Genomic DNA, 10,427 nt, shown 5'->3' on the forward strand with positions numbered 1-10,427 from the left:
CCAACCATGGTACCTACCACCTGGCACCTAACTCGAACACTGATTTTTCCACACCAACAGCAAGGTACACAGACATTTATTTAATACTTTACACTTTCACTCAACATGTCTTTCTGTATTTCCAATTTCAAATGAAGAAAAGCAGCTTTAGGCTAATCATCGTATTAGTACAAAATACATTAAATGGTTATACAATAAGGTTTCCAAAAAGAACAACAGAATCCCCCTTATTAAGTTCCTTCAAATAAATTTAAATACCACAGATAAACTGAAGGCCCAACCACACAGCCTCTTACCTCTTCTCCTTAGTACCACAAAGCACTGAGATAACCCACTATTTAAACTCCCAACCACATAAAAATATAAACTTCAAGAACCTCTCCTTTCCAATGCATTCTTCTACTAGGTCACCTACCAGGGAGGGCCTGTTCAGGTGGGTTGATGGGTGGTTAGGTTCTGGGTTTTTCCCTAGTAGATGCAGCAAAGTTTCTCAAGCAAAAAGGATAAAAACAGAAGTACGTATTTTAAACGTGTTTATATCACTACCCTGTAATATTCGTTAAATTCTGCCTTTAAAAAAATGCACGATGAAAAACACAAACTGGAAATTATTTAAGCCGCCCTCTTCTTCTGTAAATGAGGCAACTGGGAGTCCAATCAGAAAATACTCATCCCCTATCAATGAAACGTAGTGGTTAAGTGCTATCGCTGCTAACCAAAAGGTCTGCAGTTCGAATCCACCAACCGCCCTTATGAGGCAGTTCTACTCTGTCCTATAGGGTCGCTATGAGTCGGAATCGACTTAAACGCAACGGGTTTGGGTTGGTTTACCAATGAAAAGCATGTTTTAAGTGACTGGAGAACATTTTCCTTGATTTTTTCCCCTTTTCTTGCTCCCCCTGAGAGAAAATACTCATCTTCACTATGTGATAATTCATCCAATGGAATACTTAGGATCTGTATGCTTTTTTGGTATGTATGTTATACAGCAATAAAGAATGATTTCAAAATAGCTCGCATTATTAACTCTAAAAAAAAGTGTTACGGGGGGGGGGGAACAGCTTGAAATCGGTTTCCACGCTGTTTACCCGCCCCCCTCCCCCAACCACTTTACATTACGTTAACACAATACGCCAGACCTCCTTCTTCAAAATTCTGCCCAGTGTCCTCAAAATTTCCCCAACTCCTCTCGGTCCTGGACAGCGAGTCCAGAGCTTCAGAAGGCAGCTGCAGCCACCGGAGCAGGGAGGCTCACTCGCCGCGCTGACACGTGAGGGGGCCGCGGCCGGTCTCGACACCCGGCCGGCCTGCCTGGCCCGGTGTCTCCCCGAGGTGCGTCTCCTTCGCAGGCCACCGAAGGCCTCTGTGAGCGCAGCCGTGTGGCGGGGCCACCCGGCCCAGGACACGCGTCCGCCCATTCGGGACCCAGTCGGTCGCGGGCGCTCCCTCCTCCCACAGACAGTGGTGACATGCTGGTTCTACCGCCCCCCCGCCCCCGCCGCCCCGGGCAGCCGCGAAGCGCGACGCCTGGCACCCTTTCCGCTCGCGTGAGGATCCCAGAACGTCCGGAGGTCGGACGCTTAGGCCCGGCGACCCCCAACGGCCAATCGGTGCGCCCAGTGCCCCCAACCCAGGCTGCTCGGCAAGGGCAGGGGCCAACCCCAGGGGCCCTCTCTGGCGTCAAGCGTGGGACCGGGCACCCCCACCCCAAACACACTTGTCACCCACCTGAAGCCATTCACCCAGGCCACCCCGGGAGGGGACCACGCTGCCGGCAGCGCGAGGACGCGGGACCGAGGTCTCGCGCCCCCCAGCCCCAGGCCGGCGGAAGGCCGTTTCTTCAGGTTCGGCCCCCCCCACCTGGCCCCCACAGCAACTGCCTGCGCAGCCGCCCCGCCCCCTCGCCTCGCGGCGCCCCGGGGCCCCAAGAGCCCCCCACGCGCCCCCCGCACCTCCGAGTCCCTACCTGAAGGCCGGTTGTGAGGCGGCGAGTTCCGCGACGCGCCCGGGTCGGCCATCTTCCAGGGGAGCCGCACTCGCCCCGCAGCCCCCTCGTCGCGCCCCTCAGCCACCGCGGCGCTCCTTCGGGACGCGCGGGCCGCACAGGCGCACTCCCGGCCCACCGCGCCGCACAGGCTTTCGCGCGCCCGCCCGTCCGCGCACGCGTCCTCACTCAGCGCGCGCACACCTCGTGCACAGACGATGCGCACTCCGGGCCTAACGCAGCGCGCGCACACACGCACAGCACACACGGTCGACCTCACACGGTGCTGTATATACATAGTGCGCGCGCACACAGCATGCACACGCATGGCGTGCACACAATTCCTCAAGTATGCAGTGCTTACCTGCAGCACTCACAAAGTACACACACAGTTTCATCACACCTCTCCGTGCAGTGCACGCACACTTTACTCAAGTCGAGTATATACATAGGATCAGACACGGATTGACCAGTAAGCATGCTATGCGCCAGTTTACAGTAAGCAAGGTATGCATGGGCTTAATGGTGTTTACTAATTTTCTGTAGTTGCACAATTTCACAGGAGTTTTACCACATCAATCAGGTGAAATTGTGCACTACAGATTAGTAAACACAATTAAACCTGTGTGTACCTTGCTTATTGGGTAATCTCTCCCACCATAGGGTGCATGTTCTCACACACCACAAGCACACACGCGCTCACTCAACACGTCCATGTTCTCACAGGCCGTGCACACACGTCCACACACACACACTGGGAGTCTGCACGAGGACTCTACGCTGCAGCTCTGGAAACGGCTCCTGGCTGGGGACTCAGGCGCTCATCGGGACAGTGTCACGTGTGCAGACGCCTGGAGGGCGGCCCGGGAGACCTGGGGGGGTCCACCCTTCCATACCCAGTTGGGGTCGAGTCCTCGAGGTGCCCAAGTGGCTCACGCTTGGTCCCCTTCTCCAACGCCCTCGCAGGCGTGTGATCACCCAGGGCAGGACTCCAGCAGCCACAGAGGCCGGCCTTCAAGAAAGGGCACTGGCACGTGGTCGGGCTGACCTCGACCTCGCAGCCATGTCCCACTTCACCACGGATTCCGCCTGAAAGCACCTCGACGGTTCCGCTTCTTCTTGGCACAAATAATAAGCCCTAGAGAAATCTCTGCAAGGCGAGCCTGCCTGGGAGGACACCCAAGAAACTGCTGAACGTGTTGCCTCGGGAGTGGGGATGGGGAAAGGGGACTTTCTTTCCCCTGGAAATCCTTTTACGCCTGCCATGTGCATTATTACCTTTTATAAAACATACACATTGAAAAAAGCATCTTTGCTCAGCCTGCTCAAGCCTCCAGGTGTTTACCCAGGCATAGCCTGCCAAGTGATAACCTGTCCCTGTCCAGTCTCCTTCGTCCCTGGGTCACCCGGGGATACACGTTTCTCTGTTGGATGATGACCAGCCGCCTTTGAAGTTTTTATTCCCACCCCTGGGGGAGGAGGGGAAAGGAATGCGTGATTTAAAACGGAGCTGAACAATGGGTGCAAGGCTTTTTAGGTGGGGAATGATGAAAATGTCCTAAAATTAGCTCATGGTGATGGTTGCACAACTGTAAATATACTAAGAACCACTGAATTATACACTTTAAACGGTGAACTTTATATGTATAGCTCAAAAAAAAGGCAGCAGCAGCTGAAACCCTCAAGAGCGTGTATCTGAATTCTTGGCGAAAAGTTTGGAAAGTCTCTTTGTGACACAAAAATGTTTGTGACGAACGTGTTCCTGATATGCCCAAAGGTGTGCCGGGAGGAGGGTGAGTGTGCTGTGAAAGCCAGCAGGGGAGTTCAGACAGACAGACATCGAGGAGCAGGAAAACGGTTAAGTCAGGGCTGGTGCCCTGGGCCCTGCTGAAAGCTGTTTGTAACCCAGTAAGATGGAGCGAAATTAATAAGGACATAGGAGATATTTTCCTTTTATTTCTGTTTTCACCTTTTTCTTACAGACCTTGCACGTGACTTTAATTCATTCGAGTTCACAGCTGACTGACATCAGTCAGTATAGCACCCCTCCCTAGTTTTGTTCTATTTTTTTCCTCCCTTTACTTTCTATTCCCATTCCCATTCCTCTCCCTAGCCACGACACCCCCTCTGTTTAAAACCATCCCTTGACCCGCGGGACATATGGCACACACCTACATTTTCCAGCTCTCGGGTTTATTGGGAAGCTGCTTTCCCACTGAGAGTATGTGCAGCTGTCGGGAGGGGACCTGTATAACTGTTTGAAACGGAAGAAATGGGCTTGTGCCACAAATTAGTTTTTACAGCGTATTGTATGAGGTAATGCATCCTGTAGGGGCATATGTGTCCCAACAACCTGCTCCAGAGTCCACAGGAACTTACGTGTTCCAGAGTCCAACACGACATACGTGTCCCACCAATCCTACCCTCTTGAGTCCAGAGGGACGTATGCATCCCAGCAATCCTACCCTCTGAGTCCACAGGTACACACTCAATGATTCAGTATGCATTCTATTAATGAGAACAATTTTTATCAACAAAAAATTTTTTTTAATTATTCAGTCATGAATGAGTTTTTATATTTTCATAGCTCTGCATCTATTCTTGAAACATACTGTTATGAAGATAAGCACGCATTTTTAATTTATACAATCCTGTTTTTCCTTGTTTGACATTGTTTTCAAGACCTATGCATTGCAGATGTATACAAGTATCAAACTAGCCATTCAATCTCGGTTAAAAAACGCTTCTGTAAATTGGCTATTCGGTCCTTGTTTCTAATGACCTTTGTCATTTTCTTGTTGATTTCCAGGGGCTTCTTGTATTCTAGATAATTCCTTCTGGGTTTAACTGTTGCAAAGATTTTACCTTAGCCTGCTGTCCTTCCCTAAGATGAGCAAAACTCCGTATTTTTTATGCCGAAATCCACCAAAAAACTTTTTATATGGCAATAAAAGTTGAAATGTTTACAGAGAAATTCTACCCAATTCCTTTACCCACATTCACCTATTGTTAGCATTTTACCGCACTTGCTTTTTTATCATTTGCACTAGTTTATCTATTTTTTATCCTCAACCGTTTGAAAGTTGCATACATATGCATGGTCCTTTCCCCCTAAATGTATTTTCTAATAAGGATATTCTCTAACAAAACCACGAGTTATCAACTTCAGTAAGATTAACATGGATACAATAATTTTATCTAATTGACCCTCAGTATTCCAATTTTTTTTTTATTCCAATGTTGCCAGTTGGCGCACTAATTTCCTTTATAGCTCCTTTCCCTCCTCCAGAACAGGATCCAGCCTAGGTATTCCATTTAGTTGCGTTGTCTCTTCAGTCTCCGTAAGCTTTGTCTTTTAGGAAATTAGCACTTCTGAAGAATACTTCTGTCTTAAGTTTCCTCATGATTAGATTCGGGTTACACATTCTTACTGAGAATACTGCATAGGTGAGGTTTTGTTCTTAATATCGTATCTGGAGGCCTATGTCCACCTGCCCCTCGTTGGTGATTTTTTTTTTTTTTGACAACCCAATGAAGGTATTGTTCTTTTCCATTGTACAATCACTGATTTTCTCTTACAACTGATACGACATCTTTGAGGCGGCACTTTTAATGCCCTGCAAGTATTCTACTCAACAAAAATCCCATTGACGATTCTTGTCTCATCTTTTCCACGGTGGTTACAAAATAAAATCCATCAATTTTATGGTTTATGCTTTAGGGGTCTGTTTTAATATATATTTCCCTACCCCTGAGATAGTCTATTTTCCCCTCATTAGCTTAGATTTACCTTTATTAATCTATTTTCTGTGTAAGGTGTTAATTTTTGCTCTGTACTTCTTCCAGCACCATCTATTAAACAATCCATCCTTTTCTCAATGTTTGAAGTCACTTCTATCATATACAAACCTCCATATGTTCATGGGTTTGATTCTGAGCTCTCTGGTCTCGTCTTTTTGTCTGTTGCTGCATCTGTGTCTATTATCATGACTATGGCTTGTGGTGTAACTTAGTATTTGGAGTTCCTATTTGTTCTTTTTCTAACCCCCCCCCCGCCCCAAAATCATACTGGGATTTTTTAATATAGATTTCAGAGGCTAACTTGGGAGAAAAGACATTGTTGTGATGACATTTGAATAAGTTTCCTGGGCTTTTTTCTTTAGGTTAAATTCCTAAAATATTATAGTTTGAGTAGTATCTTAAAACCGATTATATTTTCTATTTGGTCACAGGTAAGTCTAGTGCAGCAGTTCTGACATGTTTTGGTCTCAAGCCTCTTTACAGCAGATATTAGTAAACCATGGCCCAAGTCCAGCGTACCACCTATTTTTGTTAAAAGTTTTATTGGAATATAGCCACACACACTTGCTTACATGTTGTCTATGGCTAATTTTGTGCTAAAATGGCAGAAATGAGTAGTTGTAACAAAGATCATATAGCCTGCAAAGTCCAAAACATTTACTATCTGGTCCTTTACAGAAAAGTTTGCCAACCACCACTTACCCTTAAAAATAATTGGGGATGCCAAAGTTTTTGTATCCAGTAATGGTGGTGGATACAAGTTCTCCAGAACCCTAATTTTTAGTTGAAAGCTAATTTATCACTGGCAACCAATAGTATTAGATGTTTTTCCTTGGAATGACAAATTCACTTGTGGTTTACATCTATCAATATTGACATTAAAAATTAAAACAGAAATATTTAAAAAATATTTATTAATTGAAGAGACCCAATGTGTAAATATAAATAACATACTTTTAATGAAAAATAACTGTATTTTCCAAAACATTTATTGAGAAGAGCGGCATTATTTCACATTTTTGCAAAACTCTTTCCTGTCTGGTGTAAGAGTCTCATATGTGCTTTTGTATTCAGCACATTACGTTGATTCGGTTTAAAGCAACTGAAGAAAATCTGGCCTCACAGAGATATGCAGCTCAAACAGGGAAGAGTATTTTGATAGTCTTTTCACAACCGTCTAAATCCTTGATACTACACCCAATCTTGACAAGTGGAAATTCCTTAAAGGTTAGCTACAATGTGGAATCTAAAACCAAATCAATGAACCTTTTGTACTATTACATTATAATCCCTTGGTCTATGTTGAACTTTGAATGAATTTTGTAACATGCATTGTTCATTTGGAAAAATACCGGTTGACCAAGCCATGAAGATCTTACAAATGCTGACACTTTTTCTATATTAAAAGGTCACATTCAAAAGTATCATCACTGATCTCTTCAGGAAAATCATTCAGTTATGATGCTGTCAAGCTAATGGTAGTGGATACTGGTTTTCCAAAAAGCTTCAATTTTATCATCAGCCAACAAATATTGTTTTCCTTGAAAGTGACAGGCTCATTTTCTTCATTTCCGAGAAAATGTTGGCCATAAACCCATGTTTTTATAATGAGTTTCTCAGTTGTTCTTGCCAAGTAAAATGGTGTCCCATGGAAAAAAGGAGCCCACTCAGCTCACAACTCAAACCACCACACAAGTGCTTTTTCTTGAGACAACCAGTACTTTGGTCCACGGTAGAAGTGTTCTATGTAGTACTTCCCATTTGTCACACAAAATACTAAAAAAGATGTATAGTCAAGAGTTGGGGTTAACACTTTTAACTGCTTCATCAGGGACAGTCTTAAGTGAAACTTTTTTTTTTAAGGAGTTCTGTTTCTCTGTTTGCTTTCAGTAGATAACCTTTATCAAGTTAAGAAAATTCCTAGATTTCTAAGATTCTTTCTAAAAACTGACAAAACCCAAGTCATCCTATGCCTGACAGCCCAATCAGCAATGGAACTTTACTGAAATTTTGTTTCCACTCTTTGATCTACCTTATCGGGTTGTGGATGGAAAACACAGATTGGAATAGAAAAGAGTGGCCTTTTAAAGCTAGCAAGCTAGCTAGAAGTAGAAATATCTGTATCTACTTCCCCTATACATCTCTGCATAATACAATGAAAGACCTGGGAAAGCCAGAATCTGGGTAAGGCAGAAGTTTGAGAAGGAAAACTCAAATATTTTCCACTAAAACGAGTGATAGAAAAAGTGGTAAGACTGCACTCTGTCAAAGGTGGGAAACTTATGAGACCCGGAAAAACAAAGCAGTCCGGTCGAGTTCTGGCTCTCACAGGTTTCACTGTATTAAGGTGTCTTGAGTGTGATTTTGGTAATGTGAGGTTATTTCTGACAAGTGACTCACCATTAGAAAATGTCCTCTCCAGCACAGGTTTATGGCAAGTTCAGTCACCCAGAAAATGCAACCCCCTATTTGGAGTCTGACAGAATGGGTTCATTCAAACAACCAAACACAAAAATAAAACATAGATAAAATATATCTTTTCCTCATGTATCAAAATTAAGCTTTAAAAAAAACATTTTTTCAGAAAAGAATCACAACGAATAAAAGTTTAGTTTTAAAAAATGTCATAATCATAAGCAGTTTGAAAAGAGCAGATTGTGTACATTGTTGAAAGTTACTTCATATTTTATTTTCCAATTGCAATAGTTTGCAGCTGATTTCTTTACATCATTCCAAATATGATGGGAAAGGAATCCTCTAAACCAATCAGTGCTAATTAGCTGTCATGAATCTATAATAAAAGGATGTAAAAGAACTTACTGAAGACTTAAGAATGAAATACAACCAAAGCTATCAATATTAATAACTATAAACTTTCTCTAACAGCAGCTGGTATTTTGCAAAGTATCCTCAAGCAACTTAGAAATCTTCCATCTTTAAGTTAATCTTATGTTAAATGAAGTTGGCAGCAATTGTTTTAAATATTGTGTTGACGTGGATATACAAATATATATTCTACATGTTCTATTATAGGAATCGAAGACTGAGTAAAAGAAATGCCAAATATAGAATATAAAAGATGTACATATTCTGTATTACACAGTCCTGGATATCAAGTGAAAAGCAGCATTACATGTGAGGCTTACTGAAGCCCCCCCTCCAAATTCCTTTAGGCTGCTTCTATTCTTCTCATCTCATCTTACAGGGGAGAAGCCTGAAGCTGAGACAAGTTAGAGAAGATCCTGTGGTCACCTGCCAGGAGAGGGCAGAGTGGGGGTTAAGGTACAGACAGCCTGACTCCAGGGGCCATAGTCTTCACCTCTCCATCACACTGCCTCTTAATTACCTTGCAGATGGCGGGGAAGAAAAGGCAAAATCCAATACACTTCCCAAATTCCTCAGTTCATGCTATACCTGATAGTCTAGTGTCTTATCGAATTTGTAATAAGAATTCAGATTCTGTTCTTTTCTGAATAGGAAGCAAAAAGCATGGATAAAATAAATGACGGTTAAAAGTAAATCAAAAACACAAAGTGGTGGGAATTACTGCTTAAGGGGTACTGAGTTTCTGATGGGGGTAAAGAAACACTTCAGGAAATGAATAGTAGTGATGGTTGCACAATAATGTTACTAACTGTACACTTAAAAATGGTTAAAATGGCGGGCGGGGGGAACAACACAAAGTGGTGTGTAAAAGTTCATGGGACCCCAAACAGCATAAATGAAACTCACCCTTACTAAGCAGGATAAAGATAAACATCTCATACCAAAACAAATCTTTTAATCTCTATGACAGGTAACAAAAACAATCTCGCTTTTACTAGGATACTGTCAAGCCAGTTAAAGGTGGATGTCATTAAATCTGTATGGAATACAAGTATCAATTATGAATCTAGCTAGGTATTTTACTGAAAACATGCTTTTATCTATTAATTAGAGTTGCTGTGAAGTCAATACTGACAGTTTATACCTATTAGAGATGTTACGAAGCATCACATAATATTTACACAACAAAGAGATTAAACTACCAATCACAAGGAGTTTGTATAAGCATCTAGATTTATAGCCATGATTTCACAGATGTGGTAAGGAAAACCAATGGCCATTCTTTAATAAAATACAAGGCTTCCCATCATGCATAGTTTACAGGCCCAAGGGATGATCTCTTTAGAGGCTGGATGTTCAAGAAAGATTCAACAAACAACTGAATGTAGCCAGGTTGTTTTACACAAATGCTTAATTGGTCTGGTTATTCAGCCACCTCCGTAATACAACATCTTTATACTCTAACTGGAAATAGAATAAACACCACGTGAAAAATGCAATCCTATCAAATTCATTAGTAATCAACTATTACACACTCTTAGTATTATTATCCTTGGATTTCTTTCATTTTATTTTCTTTCTGGGCACAGCTTACGTCACTGTATTATAGAAGTCAATATCACACAAAAAAACTTTTCCTGAAGACCACTTCCATTAAGTATTTGAAATAGCCAATCAATGAAACCGTACAATTTCCACATGAAATATAAGTTAGTAAAATAACTCCTCCCAGTAGTGTTGCATATAAGCTACAACTTTGTCCCAACTATGATTCATCACCATAATTTGAGATTTTCCAGGATAAAATAGCACTAGA

Source organism: Loxodonta africana, chromosome X (assembly GCF_030014295.1).
Source record: "Loxodonta africana isolate mLoxAfr1 chromosome X, mLoxAfr1.hap2, whole genome shotgun sequence".
NCBI lineage: Eukaryota > Metazoa > Chordata > Mammalia > Proboscidea > Elephantidae > Loxodonta > Loxodonta africana.